This window comes from Primulina eburnea, chromosome 1 (genome assembly GCF_022965805.1).
Source record: "Primulina eburnea isolate SZY01 chromosome 1, ASM2296580v1, whole genome shotgun sequence".
NCBI classification, from domain to species: domain Eukaryota; kingdom Viridiplantae; phylum Streptophyta; class Magnoliopsida; order Lamiales; family Gesneriaceae; genus Primulina; species Primulina eburnea.
Window position 1 is genome coordinate 20,806,557 of NC_133101.1, and position 24,070 is coordinate 20,830,626.

General features: G+C 40.7%; 1 long non-coding RNA gene across 1 annotated transcript in view; it reads right to left on the reverse strand.

The window, feature by feature from the left end:
* Positions 1-3,921: 3,921 nt before the first annotated feature.
* LOC140829028 (uncharacterized) overlaps positions 3,922-24,070 on the reverse strand; it is a 32,972-nt gene continuing 12,823 nt past the window's right edge. The window contains exons 2-3 of the long non-coding RNA XR_012117378.1: positions 8,475-9,190; positions 3,922-4,253 (exon numbers count right to left, since the gene is read on the reverse strand). This is a non-coding gene — a long non-coding RNA (uncharacterized lncRNA). The remainder of the gene's footprint in view (positions 4,254-8,474; positions 9,191-24,070) is intronic.

A 24,070-nucleotide genomic window follows, 5' to 3' on the forward strand; every position in this document is an offset into this window, starting at 1 on the left:
ATTAAATAAAGGGGTTTATTTAATTTATTAAATTTTTTAATAATTGTGGTGGTTTGTGATAAATTATTAGATATATGATTTATCAATTAATTAAATTGTTTAATTAAATTGATGTTAATATTTGATATTAAATGCATGAAGGATGATCGAGAGCCTTGACCAATGTGTTAGGTGTATGTTAGGATATTTTACTGTTCTTTATTCATTTTTATAATATTTGATATTATTAAAGTGGGCCTGGTTTATGGCCCGTTCCCACCCCCATGAGATGTATCCCTTATGTGCCATGGCTATTCAAATGTAATAATTAGAAATAGTGGGAGATCAAGACTGGAAGATGGTGGGCCCGATGATCAAGATGAAGACATGTAAAATATTGGAAGCTTTTGTAATAAGTTGCATTTGCATCCCTGCATTCACCTAGGTTTGGACCTGGATCCATGTATGGCTCACATGGATCTAATAGTGTTGGCGATCGATCATTCTTATTTATTGTTGAATGTCATATTATGATATATGTGATATATAGTAGTATGCATGCATGTATATTATTAGATAATATAGTTGTATGAATTCGGCAAACATACAAACTCGTGGCACGCGATTTTTAAATTAAAATGATGATACAATTTTAAAATTAAAATCCCTCATTTTTAATAAGATTCAAAATTTATATCAGACCGAAAAAGTAAAAATTAAAGGAGTTTAATTTTTCCTTGCCTTCCATCAACCGTGGTTGCATGTTGATTGCTACCCGCAGACAGTGTCTGGCTCATATTATTGGGGAGGCCTGTACGCCGGAAAGCTGTGACTTCCACCGGGCATATGATGTGAATTGAGTGGAACTCCCATGACTTCGGCTCATATTATTGGGGGAACTCATGGCGACCGTCTACTACAATTCAATATTGATGGGTTGGTTTGGCACACGAAAATAAACGACATCATATTATTGGGTCCTTATTAAACGTGAGGCAAAACACGCGGAGGTTGCATAGGGATGCAATTGGACTCTACCTTTTAGAAATTATAATTGGCTGATATTATTCGGGATTATAATTGGCTAATTGGACTCTACGTGCCTACAAAGGAAATACGATTTCCCTTTTTCATCAGAGGGTGGTGGAAATGTCAAAATAGTGGGAGGGAATTTATAAAATAAAAATCCATATTTTATATCTTAAAATTATTTTAAAATAATCGGCAACAATTATTCTGTTTCCATATCAGTATATTTTTCGATTTCGTTACATAATTCAATTTTGTTATTAACAAGCTAACCGAATCTAATTTTCAAGACTGGTTGGGAAAATTGTTCTGAATTCAGAGAAAATGACATACACACTAATGTCAGTCTTGATGAACTGACAATGCATGCAAGATGGTGGGACCATAGTATGCAAGCTAAAGTGTAACATGCTCGCTTTTACGTCAAATGAACTGTAGGGACAGTTTGAGGAAATTTTGAATGTTGCTGACATTCGAATGCGCGTGCAAGAGTTGCATGGTGCATGAAACTATGCACACCACTATCAAGGAGCTCATGACTACACGCATGCAAGACAGGGCTTTGGCCCATGAGCATGGTGTACATATGACTGGGCTTATTATGAATGTGATGGGCATGGAATATGTGATTCCTAATGAGTTACTAGATAACATCAATTTGTTGTTTTTATCTTCCTCATTTGACGGGGTTATGGTGAACTTAAAGTTTAATAAGATATTTGATAACCTTTAAGAGCTAGTCAATATACTTATGACTTATGAGATCACCATAAAATAAGAAAAATTGTTGTTTTTATAATGGGTTTTTTCGTTGGACGAAAATGGCCCACAAGGTAAGGGAAAGAAACGTTCTGCCCCTCACAATAAAAACAATCCCAATAAGAAGCAAACTCTGAAAGACACTTAAAAGGCCTACAAAGCCCGATAAGTCAGAACATATTTATTTCACTGCAAGAAGTCCGGACATAAGAAATTATATGCGCCAGAAATGTTCTGGAAATGATAAATGAATGTTCGAGTAAACATGATTTCAACAACAAACAAAAGAAAGTTAGATGATCCAAATCCCACACAAATATGGCACGCTAGACTATGTCACATTTCCCAAAGAAGGATGCACAAGCTAGTGGGAGAAGGCGTGTTTGACTTGTCAGACAAAAATTCTCTACCTACTTGTAAGTCCTGTCTAAAAGGAAAAATGACAAAGACTCCATTCAATGGAAATGTAGAACGTGCGCATGGTCTATTGGATTTGATCCACACAGACATTTGTGGCCCGCTAAGTGTTAGCACAGGATATGGGCAATCCTACTTCATTACCTTTACTGATGACCATTCGAGGTATGATTGTGTTTATTTGATAAAACACAAATCTGAAGCATTTGAAAAGTTCAAAGAATTCAGATCTAAGGTAGAAAATCAGCAAGAAAGAAGTATTAAGGCACTTCGATTTGATCGAGGTGGAGAATACTTAAGTGCTGAATTTTTGGGTTATCTAAAAGAGAATGAGATTCTCTCACAGTGACTCCACCAGCAAACACCACAATTGAATGGTGTTTCTGAACATTGTAAGCAAACCTTGTTGGACATGGTTCGATCAATGATGGGATTCACTGAATTGCCTACATCGTTTTGGGGTTTTGCGCTTGAAACTGCGGCAATGTTGTTGAAAAATGTCCGTACTAAAGCAGTGGATAAAACACCATATGAGATATGGATGGGAAAAACTCCCAAATATTCTTACATGAGAATATGGGGATGTCTTGCTTACGTGAAGCAGACAGTGGGAGACAAATTGGATAGAAGATCCACTTTGTGCTACTTTGTAAGATATCCAAAGAATTCTGTTGGATATTATTTCTATCATCCCAATGAAGCAAAAAGTGTTTGTTTCAAGAAATGCCGCCTTTTTGGAAAGGGAATTTCTATTAGATAGAAAAGGCAAGATGATAGAACTTGAAGAAATTCAAGATACTCCCTCAACTATAGAAGTTTAACCCTTTTCCCAAGAACCAGTAGTTGAAGTACAAGCTCCTAGAAGGTCTAATAGGGTTATTAGACCACCTGCAAGATATACTCTTCTTCATGAACAAGGCCATGTTGAGTCTTGTGTTGGATGTGATCCAATAAATTTCAAAGATGCAATATCTGATACTGATTCAACCAAATGGCTTGAATCCATGCAGTCCGAAATGGATTCTATGTATTCAAACCAAGTCTGGACATTGGTGGATCAACCTGAGGGAATCTTTCCTATAGGGTGCAAATGGATCTACAAAAGAAAGATTGGGGTGAATGGGAAGGTAGTGACCTTCAAAGCAAAGCTCGTTGCAAAAGATTATACTCAAATGCAAAAGTTGACTATGAGGAAATTTTTTCACCAGTTGCTATGTTTAAGTCCATTAGATTACTACTAGCCATAGCATCATGGTATGACTATGAGATATGGAAAATGGATGTAAAGACTGCAATCCTCAATGGAGACATCAAAGAAGAAACTTATATGTCTCAACCTGAGGGATACACATCAGTAGGAAGTGAGCATAAGGTATGCAAAACTTCAGAGACCAAAATGGTCTCAAGCAGGCGTCAAGGAGTTGGAACCTCAGATTTGATAGCACTATCAAAGAGTTTGGTTTTGCTAATAATCCTGAGGAACCGTGCATGTACAAGAAGGTTAATGGGAGTGTAGTGACATTCCTAGTACTTTATGTTGATGATATCATGCTCATTGGGAATGATGTAGGATTATTGTAGCGCCCTTACCCGAGCCACTACTAAACAGACTAATAAACATGCAACATTAAACTTAACACCAACAATTAAACAGCGGAAACTAAATACTTAATCATCTTACAACCCAAATGAAAACAAAGCAATAACGACAGTCTTAAACATTAATACAACCATAACAAATACAAAACATAACCCTGAACGAGAAAACGATAAACCACAGAAAACCTCCACTGGATCACCACCGAAAACCCAACTGCTCTAGCCACTGCCCTGGCCGTCCGAACCGTCCAACCTAAGACCTGCCCCGTGGAATGGGGTGCCCAAGATGAAAACAAGGACGTGAGCGACAATTGCCCAATACGAGAATGTACGAGTATACAAACTGATATGATGCATGCAAAATGCAATATGCTCGGATATCAGGGATCAAGTCAAGAATCTCATGCTCAGTCTAGAGGCGCCTGAGTGTGTAGTCTCTGATCTGCCCTAGGCATGTTTTGGCTCCCACACTCATCATCAAGACGTGGACCTGCAATGTCCAGGTCATCAGAGCCCGCGGGTCCCGTCGGACACTGTAGCTCTCGATGCCCCATCGTCCACAATACAGAGTAGGGCTGAGCGGCCCCAACAAACGAGGTATATCTCAAAAGATATCAGGCTCAACATGATATGTCATGCATAATATGCCAAAGCAGTAAAACATGTATCATGCAACAGATAAATATGCAGCATATAAGTGTGTATACTACGCTTGGATATCTCAGTCAGTACATCACGTACCTCACTAAAACAATCTGACAGAAAGCTCTGAACCTAGACAATACCAACATAATGAAATCACTAACAAACCAGATCAAACATGCTACAAAGATCTCCCTATGATCCTTAAATCACTATCTAAGGATTTAGGATTATACCTGCGTCCGTCGTCAGCCCGCTGATGATGTCTCGATCTCAGTTCACCGACCCTCCTCGAGTCGACACTAGCTCCGAAACTTCCCGACACCAAAGTGCCCTAGAAACTGACTAGAAACTATGGTAAAACTAGCACTTTCTCTGAAGAATGCGGTGAAGAAAACAAAAGAATCGGCTTCCATTTATAGGCTGCATCCGGACTATTTCAGAAAATCCGAACCAATCTTATCTGCCACGTGTCGGAATCTCATTGGTCTAGTTGGATTTCTCGAGATAATGTAATCCGAAGTAGGTCGGGTTATCCATTTAAAATTCGGTGGATACCAACAACTTGATCCCGAATTATTAATCCTTAATAATACTTAAATTAACAACTCATTAATTATCTCTTAATTAATATTTCATTCAAAATAAGAATTCGGGTCATTACATCCTCCCCTCCTTACAAAGATTTCGTCCTCTTTCCCCTGACTGAAACTGTAGAGTTCTACGCTTGGTATTCGAGTAACTCGATTGACGATCTTGTGCAGTTTTAATTCTCTTCTTGATCAATTCCACTACGTCAATCGCTTGTTGCACTAACTCAGGTCCTTGCACTTGTCGTTCTCCTAATTCGTCCCAAAACAAAGGAGTACGACAACGTCTACCTTACAATGCTTCGAAGGGAGCCATACCAATGCTACTGTGGTAGCTATTGTTATACGCAAACTCCACAAGCTACAGATGATCATGTCATGCTTGTCCAAAATCCAAAGCACAAGCACGCAACATGTCCTCGAGTGTCTGAATAGTCCTCTCAGACTGACCATCGGTCTCTGGATGATATGCAGTATTTAGACTCAATTTCGTTCCCAATGCTTTTTGAAAACTTCCCCAGAACCTTAAAGCGTGGATCTCTGTCACTGACTATACTTGTTGGCACACCATGATATTTAAGAATCTCTTGGATGTATAGTCTTGCCATGGGATCGAAACTATATTCCCGACTATACGGAATGAAATGTGCTGACTTAGACAGTTGGTCCACAACAACCCAAATTGCATCACAATTCTTAGAAGATAGCGGCAAGTGGGTGACAAAATCCATCGTTACATGCTCTAACTTCCACTCAGGGATAGGAAGATTCTGAAATAATCCTCCTGGTCGTCGATGTTCAGCTTTCACTTGCTGACAAACTAAACACTTGGCTACAAACTGGTAAACACTTTTCTTCATATATTTCCACCAAAACTTGGTCTTCAAATCCTTATACATTTTCATACTTCCAGGGTGGATACTCAACTTACTCCTATAAGCTTGAGATAAAATCTCGTCTCTCAATTTAGAATCTTCTGGAACTACGATTCTTCCTGACAGACACAAGGTTAGCCAGATGTGTTGTCTCTGTTAGCTAATCTTGCTAACTTTTCCACCTTCGGATAAAAACACTGAGCTTCTCTGATTTTGGCATAAAACATCGGTTCAGATAAAATGCTCGTTACTTGAATGTGTTCCATTCCTTTCTTATGACGGAAGTGAAATCCCATAGAACAACAATATTGGATTACACTTGATATGAAACTTGTCTAAAGTTCAGAAAATCTCTCCTTGCGACTAAGAGCATCAGCTGTAAGATTCGCTGAACCTGGATGATACTTGATTTCGCAATCATAATCCTCTAACAAATCCATCCATCTTCTTTGGCGCATATTCAACTCTGCTTGAGTGAAGATATACTTCAAACTCTTGTGATCTGTAAAGATCTCAAATTTCTCTCCGTAGAGATAATGCCACCAGATCTTCAAAGCAAACACAGTCGCTGTCAATTCCAGATCATGAACAAGATAATTCTCTTAATGCTTCTTCAACTGTCTGGATGAATATGCAATCACATAACCATTCTGGGTTAAAACGCACCCAAGTCCTTGAAGTAATGCATCAGTGTATACAATGTACCCTCCTGATCTAGATGGCAGAGCTAAAACTGGTGCAGTTTTCAAACGTTAACGCAGTTCATTGAAACTATTTTCACAATCATGTGTCCATTCGAACTGCACATTCTTACACGTTAGTTGTATCAATGGTTTGGCAATCTGAGAAAATCCTGAGATGAATCTCCGATAATAACCTGCCAAACCTAGAAAACTTCTTATCTCTTGAGCTGATTCCGGTCGTGCCCAACTCAACACTGCTTCGATCTTGCTAGGATCCACTGATATCCCATCTTTGGATATAACATGTCCTAAAAAGACAACTCTGTCGAGCCAAAACTCGCACTTGTTCAATTTAGCATACAGTTAGTGATTCCTTAAGGTTAGTAACACAATCCTTAAATGTTGTGCATGATTTTTAAGGCTACGAGAGTACACTAGTATGCCATCAATAAAGACAATGAGAAACTTGTCAAGATACTCCTGGAATACTCGGTTCATCAAATCCAAATATACTGCTGGAGCATTCGTCAAACCAAACGGCATCACTAGAAACTCGTAATGCCCATACCTTGTTCGAAATGCAGTCTTAGGGATATCACATTGATGAACTCGAAGTTGATGATACCCAGACCGTAAATCGATCTTCGAGTACACTGAAGTCACTTGCAGTTGATCAAACAAATCATCAATCTGTGGTAACAGATATTTATTCTAGATTGTTACTCGGTTCAACTGTCGATAATCTATGCAAAGTCGCATAGATCCATCCTTCTTTTTAACGAACAACACTGGTGCTCCCCAAGGAGACACACTGGGTCTAATGTATCCCTTGTCAAGAAGATCTTGTAACTGTTGTTTCAACTCTTTCATCTCTATTGGTGCCAATCTATAAGGCGCTCTAGAGATAGGTGTGGTTCCTGGTACCAACTCTATCTCCGTTTCCACTTCCCTCTCCGGAGGAAATCCAAGAATTTAATCGGGAAAAACATCAGGAAATTCATCGACAACTAGAATGTTCTTCACGTCGATTACATACTTTGATACGTCAACAGCATAAAGGAGGTATCCTTCTCCTCTTTTCGCTAAAGCCCGTTGTGCCTTTACAGCAGACACTACTGGCATTGAAGGTCGAGCTCCCTCACCGAAGAAGAACCAATTCTCGTCTCCTTCTGGACGAAACTGAACGAGACGCTGATAACAATCTACAGTCGCTCTATACTTAGTCAATAGGTCGATTCCCATAATACAATCAAAATCTTCCATAGCCAATATCATCAAATTGGCAGACAAGTATTTTCCCTCAAACTTTAACAAACAGTCTACTACAAATCGCTTAGCTAAAACCTCTTGTCCCATCGGTGTAGACACCGACATCAAAACATCTAATGACACGTAGGGTAGTTTATGCTTCTTTACAAACATTGATGCTATGAATGAATGCGATGCCCCATTGTCAATCAATACATATGCAGGAATACCACATAAAAGAAAATTACATGTAATGACTCTCTCGTTTTGCTCCTCAGCTTGTTCTTGGTTTAGGGCAAACACTTGCCCCTGAACTCGTGGGCATTGCTGAGATCCTTGTGATATTCCTCCACGGCGAGAACCTTGAGCAGGAAAACCTTTATGTTGCACAGTGGCCTCAGACTGTTTTCCACTGTAAGACTCTGGTAGTCCGAACCGTCCAACCTAAGACCTGCGGAATGGGGTGCCCAAGATGAAAACAAGGACGTGAGCGAAAATCGCTCAATACGAGAATGTACAAGTATACAGACTGATATGATGGATGCGGAATGCAATATTCTCGGATATCAAGGATCAAGTCAAGAATCTCATGCTCAGTCTAGAGACGCCTGAGTGTCTAGTCTCTGATCTGCCCTAGGCATGTTTTGGCTCACACACTCATCATCAAGACGTGGACCTACAATGTCCAGGTCATCAAAGCCCGTGGGTCCCGTCGGACACTGTAGCTCTCGATGCCTATCGTCCACAATACAGAATAGGGCTGAGCGGTCCCAACAAACGAGGTATATATCAAAAGATATCAGGCTCAACATGATATGTCATGCATAATATGCCAAAGCAGTAAAACATGTATCATGCAACAGATAAATATGCAGCATATAAATGTATATATTACGCTTGGATATCTCAGTCAGTACATCAAGTACCTCACTAAAACAATCTGACAGAAAGCTCTGAATCTAGACAATACCAACATAATGAAATCACTAACAAACCAGATCAAACATGCTACAAGTTCTCCCTAATGATCCTTAAATCACTATCTAAGGATTTAAGATTTTACCTGCGTCCGCCGTCAGCCCGTTGATGATATCTCGATCTCAGTTCACCGACCCCTCCTCGAGTCGACACTAGCTCCGAAACTTCCCGACTCCATAGTGCCCTAGAAACTGACTAGAAAACCTAAGATATAACTAGAAGTCTCTCTGAAGAATGCGATGAAGGAAACAAAAGAATTCAGCTTCCATTTATAGGCCGCATCCGGAATATTTCAGAAAATCCGAATCAATCTTATCTGCCACGTGTCAGAATCTCATTTGTCTGGTTAGATTTCTCGAGATAATGAAATCAGAAGTAGATCGGATTATCCCTTTTAAAATTTGGTGGATCCCAACAACTTGATCTCAAATTATCAATTTCTTAATAATACTTAATTAACAACTCATTAATTATCTTTTAATTAATACTTTATTCAAAATAAGGATTCGGATCATTACAAACACACACGTAAAATTTAACCATAAACATCAGATTTAAATCATACACAAGTACAAACATTTGTGCAATGCCTCATGGCAAAAATGCACTAGAAAGTACGTAAATCTTTGACACAAAACAATATTAGTGAGATTAAAAAAACCAAATTCCTTGAGCCTCCAAGGAATTAGAATGCATCAAAAACTCAAACTAAATACTAGATGCATAAAACAAAAACAGAAAAAACGTATTGCTTAAAACCAAACGAAATCACTCTTCACCCAACACTTCATGCAGTGTTTTTCTTTAGTGTCGTCAACATCAATCAACAACACGGAACGTATGTGAATAAATTGAAAGCGGACCGGTTACGGTGGCCGGAAGCGCAACGGAAGTCAAAAATTTATTTTATACACTATAATTTTCGGCCACCCTTGTTTTTGCATAATATTTACAAAACAACATCAAAAACATGCATAGGATGTTTAAAAGATTTTACCTATCAACCTCTTAAGGTTGATGTAATGGCACCAACTAAAGTATAAATACTTTAGCTCTTCTTGGTTGAAAGATCTACAAGCTTCCACCTCCAATCCTCCAAGAATTAGGCCCACCACAAGCTATGTAAACCCCCTCAAGTTTTGCACTAGAAAAACTTGAGGATTTATCAAAGGAAGTGAGTATTCTCCAAGAAATGAAGAACACAAGATGAGAGAAAAATGAGAGAAAAATCCTCTTGTGATTTCGGCCAAGTGAGTTGTTAATGAGAGTGGAAGACTAGCCTAGGTATTGTGAAAAGTTGTCTCTCAAAAGTTGCATGCCTTTTGAATATTTTAATAAAAAGTAATCAAGGCTCTTCACCTCCCAAGCATGCAAACCCTAGCATGTCTCACATATATTATATGGTTTTTAACACATTAAAAACCATGGACTAAATTTTAATTATCTCAAACACATTTGAGATTAAATAAATACTACTTGAATTTATTCAAGTCCCACTAGTTAAATAATTATTTTAATTGAGCTCTACAAGGCTCAATATTATTTAATTAATTCAACACTTGAATTAATTTAATTATTTAGACTCTACTAGGTCCACTAGTGTTTAATTAATTCAACACTTGAATTAATTTAATTTAGTCCTCAATAATGTTTGTGAAAATCACAATTTTCAACTACATTATTTACTTGGCCAAATTTTAATCTTAGGAACACTTCCATAAATTAAAATTTATATTTCTCTCATAGAAGTCATACTTCTATTTTTCTTTACGCTTATAAACACATTTATAAGCCGTTCAACACATTGAACTATTTTACTTCTCATCGGGATTTACAAAGCTAGTACTTGTGTGGCCCTCAATGGTTCATTGATACAACTAGCCGTGGGTTTACATCTCTATGTGATTCGGACTAAACATGTCCTTATTCGAGCATACCCCAATTGCTCCATTCTTACTTATCAACTCCTTGATAGTAAGAACGTCAGAACTCAAGTCTGATAGTACCCAACCAATCACGTTAAACGCCTAGCAGCATCGCTTACGTGATTCCCTATGTATCACATGATAGTGCCTGCAAGAACCATTCAATTATGGTTAGCGTACAGTACGGTCCCTTAAACTCATATATCCCGACCGATTCGACAACTATTGGTTTATCGAGAGTTGTCAATGAATCGATACTATGTGTCATGTTGTGGTTGCATCGATGGTGTAATCTATGAAACCCCTTTCATAATTACCACCATACTCTGATCAGAGATTTCAACCCACACATACATGAAAAACACATAGGATATCCAAACCCGTAGGTAAGCGGTGAATCCCCGACTACAATGCATCGACTCCTATATGTTTCGCCGTAACACCCAACCTTGCCACCTAATGACCCCATAAGAGTCGGTAAACAAGTCAAAGTGAAACGCTAGCACATAGAGTCTCAATGTTGTCCCGGGTCATAAGGACTAATTCTGTACAACCATAAACCAGGACTTTTCCACTCGATAAGTGAGAACCACTTGGAAAGTCCTTTATAGAGGGTTGTTCAGTGCACTCTACCAGGAGCACCTATCTGCATGCTCGGACATCACAATGTCCCCTACCAATGAAACATGGTACTCACATCGCAGATACTAGTCTCTAACTCGAGCGACCTTTATCCTTCTTAGTGGCGGCTGAATCGACTAGGAACGGTTTAGAATATACAGTATTCCAAATATGAGTTTCATGATACTCATCATATGAGCATCTCATATTCTTTCTACTATTTGTATATTCAAGGACTTTATCTATGCAACTAGCATGGGTATAAAGATAAAGATGCGCCAAATTAATAAATTGAAATATTATTAAAATAAAGATCGTTTATACAAAGAGTTTCATTGTGAACAGTCGGCCAACACTTGGCTCGACGTGCACCTACTCTAACAATCTCCCACTTGCACTAGAGCCAACTACCTATATACTTTAGACCCATTGACTCGCGATGCTTCTCGAACGATGGTCCTGGTAAAGGCTTAGTTAGTGGATCAGCAACATTATCTGCGGAGCCGACTTTGTCAATCACGACATCTCCTCTTTCCACGATCTCTCTGAGGATGTGGTACTTTCTCAATACATGTTTGGACTTCTGATGAGACCTTGGCTCCTTCGCCTGAGCTATGGCTCCCGTGTTGTCACACATCACCTGGATAGGAGCAACTCCATTAGGAATGACGCCCAACTCTTGGACGAAATTCCTAATCCAAACAGCCTCCTTTGCTGCGCCCGATGCAGCAATGTATTCTGCCTCAGTGGTGGAATCCGCAGTACTGTCTTGCTTGGAACTCTTCCAAGAGACAGCACCACCATTGAGCATGAATATGAATCCGGAGGTTGACTTCGAGTCATCAACATCGCTTTGGAAGCTAGAGTCGGTATAGCCTTCCAATTTCAGTTCTCCACCCCCATAGACCAAAAACAACTTATTGGTCCTTCTCAAATACTTGAGGATGTCTTTCACAGCTTTCCAGTGTGGAAGACCAGGGTTGGATTGATATCTACTCACTACACTTAGTGCAAATGCCACGTCAGGACGTGTAGATATCATCCCATACATGATATTACCAATAGCCGAAGCATACGGAATTCGTGTCATCGCCGCTATCTCTGCATCAGTCTTGGGAGACATAGACTTGGATAGGGACACGCTATGACACATTGGTAGATGTCCTCTCTTGGACTCATCCATCGAGAACCGCTTCACGATGGTATCAATGTATGTGGACTGGGTGAGACCAAGCAATCTTCTTGATCTATCTCTATAGATCTGTATTCCCAATACAAAAGATGCTTCACCCAAGTCCTGCATTGAGAACTTACTTGCTAACCATATCTTTGTTGATTGCAACATTCCTACATCATTCCCAATGAGTAGAATGTCATCAACATAAAGAACAAGGAATGTCACAGTACTCCCACTGACCTTCTTATACACACAGGGTTCCTCAGGATTCTTAGTAAAACCAAACTCTTTGATTGTACTATCGAATCTGAGGTTCCAGCTCCTCGATGCCTGCTTAAGACCATAAATAGATCTTTGAAGTTTGCATACCATATGCTCACTTTCCGATGGATGTAAACCCTTCAGGTTGAGACATGTAAATTTCTTCCTTAATATCCCCATTAAGGAAGGCTGTCTTTACATCCATCTGCCATATCTCATAGTCATACCATGCAGCTATGGCTAGCAATATCCTAATGGACTTGAACATCGCAACTGGAGAAAAGGTTTCCTCATAGTCAACACCTTGTCTTTGAGTATACCCTTTCGCTACCAATCGCGCTTTGAAGGTCAATACCTTCCCATCCGCCCCAAGTTTCCTCTTGTAAATCCATTTACACCCTATGGGAACAGTTCCCTCAGGTGGATCCACAAGATTCCACACTTGGTTCGAATGCATGGAATTCATCTCAGATTCCATTGGTTCAAGCCATTTGGATGAATCGGCATCCGATAACGCTTCCTTGAAGGTCCTTGGATCACATCCAAGATTAGGCTCATCATGGCCCTCTTCAAGAAGCAGACCATACCTCACAAGTGGTCTCGAGACTCTCTCGGTTCTTCTAGGAGCTTGTATCTCCTCACTTGGCTTCTCGGGTGTGGGTTCTACAACTGTGGGTGTCTCTCGAACCTCTTCGAGTTCTATCATCTCGCCTTTTCTATCCAATAGAAATTCCTTTTCCAAAAAGGTTGCGTTCCTAGAAATAACACCTTTGTTTCTTGAGGATGATAGAAATAATATCCAATGGAATTCCTTGGATATCCCACAAAGTAGCATAAAATGGATCGACTATCCAATTTATCTCCCACTGTCTGCTTCACATAAGCAGGACACCCCCATATTCTAAGATAAGAATACTTGGGAGGCTTACCCATCCATATCTCATATGGAGTCTTGTCAACTGCCTTTGTATGGACATTGTTCAACAACAGTGCCGCTGTTTCAAGCGCATATCCCCAAAAGGATGGCGGCAACTCCGTGAACCCCATCATAGACCGAACCATGTCCATCAAAGTCCGGTTACGACGCTCCGAAACACCATTTAACTGCGGTGTAGCGGGCGGAGTCCACTGCGAGAGAATCCCATTCTCTCTAAGATACTCTTGGAACTCGGCACTCAAGTACTCACCACCTCGATCCGATCGAAGTGTCTTGATGCTTCGTCCCAATTGCTTCTCTACTTCACTTCTGAATTCTTTGAACCTTTCAAAGGCTTCAAACTTGTATTTCATCAAATACACATACCCATACCTCGAATGGTCATCGGTAAAGGTGATGAAGTAGGCATGTCCATGCTTAGTGGTGATGCTAAGCGGACCGCACACATCGGTATGGATCAAATCCAATAACCCTTTGGCTCGCTCCGCATGGCCCTTAAAGGGAATTTTGGTCATCTTTCCTTTCAGACAGGATTCACAAGTCGTGAGAGCGTTAATATCAGACATATCAAACATGCCAACTCCCACTAGCTTGTTCATCCTTTTTGAGGAAATATGACCTAATCGAGCATGCCATAACTGTTCCGAATTAAGAGTATCTTGTTTGCGCTTATTTGTTGTTGTTATCGTTTGGACATTGTTAAGTGGAATATCTTTTAATTTTAAGGTGTAGAGATTGTTTTCAAGTTCACCGGTACCAACTAAACATTCATTCTTGTAAATATTGCAAACACCTTTGCCAAATAAACAAGAAAATACATCAATATCAAGCATAGAAATGGAAATAATGTTTTTAACAAAGTCTGGTACATACAAAACATCTCTCAAAACAAGCTTAAAATCATTGTTCAATATTAAATAAACATCTCCTACGGCTTTGGCAGCAACCCTTGCTCCATTGCCCATCCTCAGGAAGGTCTCACCCTCTCGGAGCCTCCTACTTCTTCCCATCACCTGCAAATCATTACAGAGATGTGAGCCACAGCCGGTATCTAATACCCAAGAAGTAGAATTAATCGAGATATTTACTTCAATATAGAACATACCCTTGCCAGAACCCTTCTGCGCAAGATATTCCCTGCAGTTACGCCTCCAATGTCCAGGCTTCTTGCAGTGGTGACAGATGTCAACAGTCTTCTCAGCCTTGGCTGGCGCGGCTGCCACTACGGGACTCGGACTTTGCCTCTTCAAGGGCACGCTCTTCTTGGTACGCTGGAAAGAACGCTTCTTTCCCTTCCCAGGTGGACCGGTCTTCGTGCCAGATGAAGAGCCCACATAAAGAACCTGCTTCTCCTTTTTGATTGTGGACTCAAAGGTCACAAGCATGTTCACCAACTCTTCAAGGCTGGGCTCGAGCTTGTTCATATTGAAGTTCACGACAAAAGGATCGAAAGAGCTAGGCAGTGACAACAGCAACACATCCGTGGTCAACTCCGATGGCAAGATCAAATCCATGCCTACGAGCTTATCCACGAGCCCAATCAACTTTAGGCCATGCTCATGGACCGAAGTCCCATCTCGCATGCGTAAAGTGATGAGCTCCTTTACTGTGGCATGCCTCAAAGGCCGAGTCTGCTCTCCGAAGAGCTCCTTGAGGTGCATATGAATGTCAGCAGCATTCTTAGCATCCTCGAATCGCCTTTGCAGCTCATCGTTCATCGAAGCCTGCATGTAACACTTGGCCTTCAAGTCATGGTCGCACCAATCCTTGTAGGTCTGCAGTTCCTCGGGACTGCAGTCAGTCGGAGCCTCATCAGGGGGCGACTCAGTCAGTGTGTATGCGATTCTCTCCGAGTTTAGGACGATCTTTAAATTTCTTAGCCAAGTGATATAGTTAGGTCCGGTTAGAACGTGTTTTTCGAGAATAACCTAAAACGGGTTGCGAATTGATGACATTGTCACAGATTTGTACTGAAAAGTAAAACAGATAAATGTTAATGACTATTTCAAAATATTTAATAAGATATAAAGTTTGGACTTTTACCTTATAAATAATCGCTCCCACTGTTTTGACATTTTCACTACCCTCTAGTGAAAACGGGAAACACTTTCCTCAGTAGGTACGTAAGGTCCAATTAGCGAATTGTGATCCCGAATAATATCGGCCATCACAACTCCTAAAAGGTAGTTTCCAATTGCATCGCTATGCAACCCTCTACGTATACTGTAGTAGCCCGAATTCCAAATTGGGTAATTAACGGAGTAATGGTGATTAAGAAGGTTTAAGGTGTAAGTTTGACCGAGTCATGATCGGACGGACCGAAGATGGTTCGGAAGCACCGAAGAGGTCGGAAGGTCCGAAGTGAGTTCGGTGGATCCGATCATTAGGTGTCAAGTGTTGATCGACACGTCATTTTTCCGTGCATGTTCGGACGGTCCGAAGTGTATAATCAGAGGATCCGATCATGAGCTGTCAAGAGCCAATGGACACGTAGCGTTCGGACGTTCCGAAGTGTTGTTCGGAGGATCCGAACATGGCCTATAAATAGTGCTCGAATTCCTCATTTTGGTATTGCCATTTCTTGAGATTGAGTCTTTAGTGAGAGATTTGGAAGGTTCTAGGGTAGTTGTTGGTCGAGCGATAGCCAAGAGCTGCCAGGAGTAGTAGCGTAGCGGCGTCTGAGTTACGAGGCAATCGACATCAAAGGGCTGTCGACGGACGAAGGTAAACCCTAAACCTTTGGTAGTACTAGGGAGTACTGGTTTTGCTAGTCGAGCATGGTAGTATTGATTGAGTATGCTTTTGATGCGTAGGCTTGTGCTAGACCTGATTAGCGGTGTTGCGTAAGGCTAGGCTTGCTGTGATAGAGGTACGAAAGTACTATCCGAGATATCCTGGTTGAGTATACATTCATATATGTGTTGCATGATTATGTGGTGCATTGATATATGTCATTTGATGCATGCTATTATGTCACGTTTATTACTGCACGTTGCATTTCATGTTGAGCCGTATCTTCTTCGAGATAGCCTTTACTGTTGAGCTGTATCTCTTTCGAGATAAGCTATATCTTGGGGCCGCTCAGCCCTGTCTTGTGGACGCATGGACACCGAGAGTACACAGTGGCCGACGGGTCGGGAGGGCTTCGGTGGTCCGGGACATTTTAGGTCCACGTCTGTCTTGTAGTGGATGCAGTGACCCAGAGGTTGGACCGCGCGGCACTATCCACTTGGCGCCTCTAGACTGAGCATTGTTGAGATCCTTTTGTGACTCCTGTTTCTTGACTACCCCGGTATCATGATCATAGCATGTGCATTTCATATAGGTCTGTATACTCATACTTTTGTACTGGGCGTTCTTATCGCTCACGTCCTCGGTTTTGTTTATTCTTGGACACCCCATTCCCACGGGGCAGGCCTCAGGTTGGACAGCTCAGGAGGAGCAGGAGGAGGACGTGAGTATCTGGTTGGTTTAGTTTATCGGTATTGTTTTGATTCGATATGGTTGTATTGGATATTTTAGTTTTCAGTATTATTCTATTTCGATTGGGTTGTATAACTATCATTTGTTGGTATTTTCCGCTGTTATCTCTGATTGTTAGTAATTAGGTTAATTGCATGCTTAGTTTTTGATTAGTAGGTGATTCTGGAACGGGTCACTACATTTATGGTATCAGAGCATGCGTACGATTTTGGGATATAGATTTCTGTTTTGGGATTTCTGTTGACCAATTTACTAGTTTCCCCATTCTATGTTGTAGCGATGGCTAACCATTTTGATGACGGGAGTAGTCAGGGGAGTGTAGGTCGATGGGGTGACCAGGACGATCATAGACGTCATTCTTTCTGTTTCTACTCCGATGGGTCATTCGGTGTTAGCTAAGCGTCTAGTGATGGGTTGTCCTTTAGATTTTGAGGGTAACGATGTTGTTATTTTCGTTTTGTTCATTCTCTTGCCTAGATTTCGAGGACGAAATCTTTTTAAGGGGGGGAGAATGTAGTAGCCCGAATTCCAAATTGGGTAATTAACGGAGTAATGGTGATTAAGAAGGTTTAAGGTGTAAGTTTGACCGAGTCATGATCGGACGGACCGAAGATGGTTCGGAAGCACCGAAGAGGTCGGAAGGTCCGAAGTGAGTTCGGTGGATCCGATCATTAGGTGTCAAGTGTTGATCGACACGTCATTTTTCCGTGCATGTTCGGACGGTCCGAAGTGTATAATCGGAGGATCCGATCATGAGCTGTCAAGAGCCAATGGACACGTAGCGTTCGGACGTTCCGAAGTGTTGTTCGGAGGATCCGAACATGGCCTATAAATAGTGCTCGAATTCCTCATTTTGGTATTGCCATTTCTTGAGATTGAGTCTTTAGTGAGAGATTTGGAAGGTTCTAGGGTAGTTGTTGGTCGAGCGATAGCCAAGAGCTGCCAGGAGTAGTAGCGTAGCGGCGTCTGAGTTACGAGGCAATCGACATCAAAGGGCTGTCGACGGACGAAGGTAAACCCTAAACCTTTGGTAGTACTAGGGAGTACTGGTTTTGCTAGTCGAGCATGGTAGTATTGATTGAGTATGCTTTTGATGCGTAGGCTTGTGCTAGACCTGATTAGCGGTGTTGCGTAAGGCTAGGCTTGCTGTGATAGAGGTACGAAAGTACTATCCGAGATATCCTGGTTGAGTATACATTCATATATGTGTTGCATGATTATGTGGTGCATTGATATATGTCATTTGATGCATGCTATTATGTCACGTTTATTACTGCACGTTGCATTTCATGTTGAGCCGTATCTTCTTCGAGATAGCCTTTACTGTTGAGCTGTATCTCTTTCGAGATAAGCTATATCTTGGGGCCGCTCAGCCCTGTCTTGTGGACGCATGGACACCGAGAGTACACAGTGGCCGACGGGTCGGGAGGGCTTCGGTGGTCCGGGACATTTTAGGTCCACGTCTGTCTTGTAGTGGATGCAGTGACCCAGAGGTTGGACCGCGCGGCACTATCCACTTGGCGCCTCTAGACTGAGCATTGTTGAGATCCTTTTGTGACTCCTGTTTCTTGACTACCCCGGTATCATGATCATAGCATGTGCATTTCATATAGGTCTGTATACTCATACTTTTGTACTGGGCGTTCTTATCGCTCACGTCCTCGGTTTTGTTTATTCTTGGACACCCCATTCCCACGGGGCAGGCCTCAGGTTGGACAGCTCAGGAGGAGCAGGAGGAGGACGTGAGTATCTGGTTGGTTTAGTTTATCGGTATTGTTTTGATTCGATATGGTTGTATTGGATATTTTAGTTTTCAGTATTATTCTATTTCGATTGGGTTGTATAACTATCATTTGTTGGTATTTTCCGCTGTTATCTCTGATTGTTAGTAATTAGGTTAATTGCATGCTTAGTTTTTGATTAGTAGGTGATTCTGGAACGGGTCACTACATTTATGGTATCAGAGCATGCGTACGATTTTGGGATATAGATTTCTGTTTTGGGATTTCTGTTGACCAATTTACTAGTTTCCCCATTCTATGTTGTAGCGATGGCTAACCATTTTGATGACGGGAGTAGTCAGGGGAGTGTAGGTCGATGGGGTGACCAGGACGATCATAGACGTCATTCTTTCTGTTTCTACTCCGATGGGTCATTCGGTGTTAGCTAAGCGTCTAGTGATGGGTTGTCCTTTAGATTTTGAGGGTAACGATGTTGTTATTTTCGTTTTGTTCATTCTCTTGCCTAGATTTCGAGGACGAAATCTTTTTAAGGGGGGGAGAATGTAGTAGCCCGAATTCCAAATTGGGTAATTAACGGAGTAATGGTGATTAAGAAGGTTTAAGGTGTAAGTTTGACCGAGTCATGATCGGACGGACCGAAGATGGTTCGGAAGCACCGAAGAGGTCGGAAGGTCCGAAGTGAGTTCGGTGGATCCGATCATTAGGTGTCAAGTGTTGATCGACACGTCATTTTTCCGTGCATGTTCGGACGGTCCGAAGTGTATAATCGGAGGATCCGATCATGAGCTGTCAAGAGCCAATGGACACGTAGCGTTCGGACGTTCCGAAGTGTTGTTCGGAGGATCCGAACATGGCCTATAAATAGTGCTCGAATTCCTCATTTTGGTATTGCCATTTCTTGAGATTGAGTCTTTAGTGAGAGATTTGGAAGGTTCTAGGGTAGTTGTTGGTCGAGCGATAGCCAAGAGCTGCCAGGAGTAGTAGCGTAGCGGCGTCTGAGTTACGAGGCAATCGACATCAAAGGGCTGTCGACGGACGAAGGTAAACCCTAAACCTTTGGTAGTACTAGGGAGTACTGGTTTTGCTAGTCGAGCATGGTAGTATTGATTGAGTATGCTTTTGATGCGTAGGCTTGTGCTAGACCTGATTAGCGGTGTTGCGTAAGGCTAGGCTTGCTGTGATAGAGGTACGAAAGTACTATCCGAGATATCCTGGTTGAGTATACATTCATATATGTGTTGCATGATTATGTGGTGCATTGATATATGTCATTTGATGCATGCTATTATGTCACGTTTATTACTGCACGTTGCATTTCATGTTGAGCCGTATCTTCTTCGAGATAGCCTTTACTGTTGAGCTGTATCTCTTTCGAGATAAGCTATATCTTGGGGCCGCTCAGCCCTGTCTTGTGGACGCATGGACACCGAGAGTACACAGTGGCCGACGGGTCGGGAGGGCTTCGGTGGTCCGGGACATTTTAGGTCCACGTCTGTCTTGTAGTGGATGCAGTGACCCAGAGGTTGGACCGCGCGGCACTATCCACTTGGCGCCTCTAGACTGAGCATTGTTGAGATCCTTTTGTGACTCCTGTTTCTTGACTACCCCGGTATCATGATCATAGCATGTGCATTTCATATAGGTCTGTATACTCATAGTTTTGTACTGGGCGTTCTTATCGCTCACGTCCTCGGTTTTGTTTATTCTTGGACACCCCATTCCCACGGGGCAGGCCTCAGGTTGGACAGCTCAGGAGGAGCAGGAGGAGGACGTGAGTATCTGGTTGGTTTAGTTTATCGGTATTGTTTTGATTCGATATGGTTGTATTGGATATTTTAGTTTTCAGTATTATTCTATTTCGATTGGGTTGTATAACTATCATTTGTTGGTATTTTCCGCTGTTATCTCTGATTGTTAGTAATTAGGTTAATTGCATGCTTAGTTTTTGATTAGTAGGTGATTCTGGAACGGGTCACTACATATACTTTTGTCTCACGTTTGATTAGGACCCAATAATATGACGTCGTTCATCTTTACGTGTCAAGCCTAACCCATCGATATTGAACCTTAATGGACGGTCGCCATGAGTTCCCTCAATAATATGAGCCGAAATCATGGGAGTTCCACGTAGTTCACATCACCATGTCAATGGATGTCACAGCTTTCCGGCACCCAGGGCCCCCTCAATAATATGAGCCGAGCCCCGAGTACGGGTAGCGTTCATCATGCATCCATTGTCGATGGAAGACAAGGAAATTATAAACAAATTTATAATTTCCCTTTTCGGACTTGATATTAATTTTGAATCTTATTCAAAATGAGGGTTTTTAATTTTGAAAGGTCTCATCATTAATTTTATTTTAAAAGCTCGCCATGTTTGATCGTATGTTTGCCGGATTCATGCAACTTTGTTATTATAATAATAATAACGCACATACTCATTATTTATAACATATCATGCATATATTATAAATAGAAAACAGTACAAGGATGATCAATTGCCCCAAAACTAATGGCCCGTGTGAGCCAAACACGGGCCTAGGTCCAATCCTAGGGTAAATGCAGGGATGCAATGCAACTAAATTATTACATTAGCATCCAATATTACATGTCTTCGATCTTCATAATCACCAAGGCCACCATCTTCCAATCTTGATCTTCCACTATTCTAATATTTACATTTAAATATCCATGGCACATAGGGATACATCTCATGGGGGTGGGAACGGGCCATAAACCAAGCCCACTTTATAAATTGATAATTATTACAATCATACAACACAAATATCCTAGCATACACCTAGCAAATTGGGCTTGGGCTTTTGATCATCCTTCATGCATAATATCACATATCATACACCATCAATTAATTATCACTATAATTAATTGATCCAATATTATATATCTTGATCCAATCACTAACCGCCACAATTATAAATTAAATCAACAAAGTATACAAACACCTTTGTCTACTTTCAAATTAATTTATTTATAATCGAATTTCTTGTAAATCACAATTTACTATAAATAATTAAAGTCCTACTTCAATTATTTATTTTATGAGAAAATATGTGCAACAATTGTAAATTTAAACTTAAGGGCCCAAAACTCATTTTTCACAAAAATACTTAGGCTCATTTAAATTTCACAAAATATGTTGACCATCTAATGGTCCAACATCTCAAGGCCCATGACACTAAGATTCTCCAAAACACTTTTGGAAACCATAGCCGTCATCGCCGTCGCCGGAGCTCCGTCGCCGGATTCCGGCTACAAAAAATTTTTTTTTTTATTTTAAAAAACAGCATTTCGGGCAGCCCCTTGGGCTGCCCCTCGGCTGCCCAAAAAATTCGGGCAGCCCCCTCGGGCAGCCCCTCGGCTGCCCGAAAAATGGTTTTTTTTTTTTTCAAATATTTTCGGCCCTTGCATATTCTATGCACAAAAATTCTCAAGCGGTTAGAAATCGATCTCAACATAATATTATACAAATATTACACAAAAACCGTAACCATAGCTCGGATACCACTTGAAAGCGGACCGGTTACGGTGGCCGGAAGCGCAACGGAAGTCAAAAATTTATTTTATACACTATAATTTTCGGCCACCCTTGTTTTTGCATAATATTTACAAAACAACATCAAAAACATGCATAGGATGTTTAAAAGATTTTACCTATCAACCTCTTAAAGTTGATGTAATGGCACCAACTAAAGTATAAATACTTTAGCTCTTCTTGGTTGAAAGATCTACAAGCTTCCACCTCCAATCCTCCAAGAATTAGGCCCACCACAAGCTATGTAAACCCCCTCAAGTTTTGCACTAGAAAAACTTGAGGATTTATCAAAGGAAGTGAGTATTCTCCAAGAAATGAAGAACACAAGATGAGAGAAAAATGAGAGAAAAATCCTCTTGTGATTTCGGCCAAGTGAGTTGTTAGTGAGAGTGGGAGACTAGCCTAGGTATTGTGAAAAGTTGTCTCTCAAAAGTTGCATGCCTTTTGAATATTTTAATAAAAAGTAATCAAGGCTCTTCACCTCCCAAGCATGCAAACCCTAGCATGTCTCACATATATTATATGGTTTTTAACACATTAAAAACCATGGACTAAATTTTAATTATCTCAAACACATTTGAGATTAAATAAATACTACTTGAATTTATTCAAGTCCCACTAGTTAAATAATTATTTTAATTGAGCTCTACAAGGCTCAATATTATTTAATTAATTCAACACTTGAATTAATTTAATTATTTAGACTCTACTAGGTCCACTAGTGTTTAATTAATTCAACACTTGAATTAATTTAATTTAGTCCTCAATAATGTTTGTGAAAATCACAATTTTCAACTACATTATTTACTTGGCCAAATTTTAATCTTAGGAACACTTCCATAAATTAAAATTTATATTTCTCTCATAGAAGTCATACTTCTATTTTTCTTTACGCTTATAAATACATTTATAAGCCGTTCAACACATTGAACTATTTTACTTCTCATCGGGATTTACAAAGCTAGTACTTGTGTGGCCCTCAATGGTTCATTGATACAACTAGCCGTGGGTTCACATCTCTATGTGATTCGGACTAAACATGTCCTTATTCGAGCATACCCCAATTGCTCCATTCTTACTTATCAACTCCTTGATAGTAAGAACGTCAGAACTCAAGTCTGATAGTACCCAACCAATCACGTTAAACGCCTAGCAGCATCGCTTACGTGATTCCCTATGTATCACATGATAGTGCCTGCAAGAACCATTCAATTATGGTTAGCGTACAGTACGGTCCCTTCAACTCATATATCCCGACCGATTCGACAACTATTGGTTTATCGAGAGTTGTCAATGAATCGATACTATGTGTCATGTTGTGGTTGCATCGATGGTGTAATCTATGAAACCCCTTTCATAATTACCACCATACTCTGATCAGAGATTTCAACCCACACATACATGAAAAACACATAGGATATCCAAACCCGTAGGTAAGCGGTGAATCCCCGACTACAATGCATCGACTCCTATATGTTTCGCCGTAACACCCAACCTTGCCACCTAATGACCCCATAAGAGTCGGTAAACAAGTCAAAGTGAAACGCTAGCACATAGAGTCTCAATGTTGTC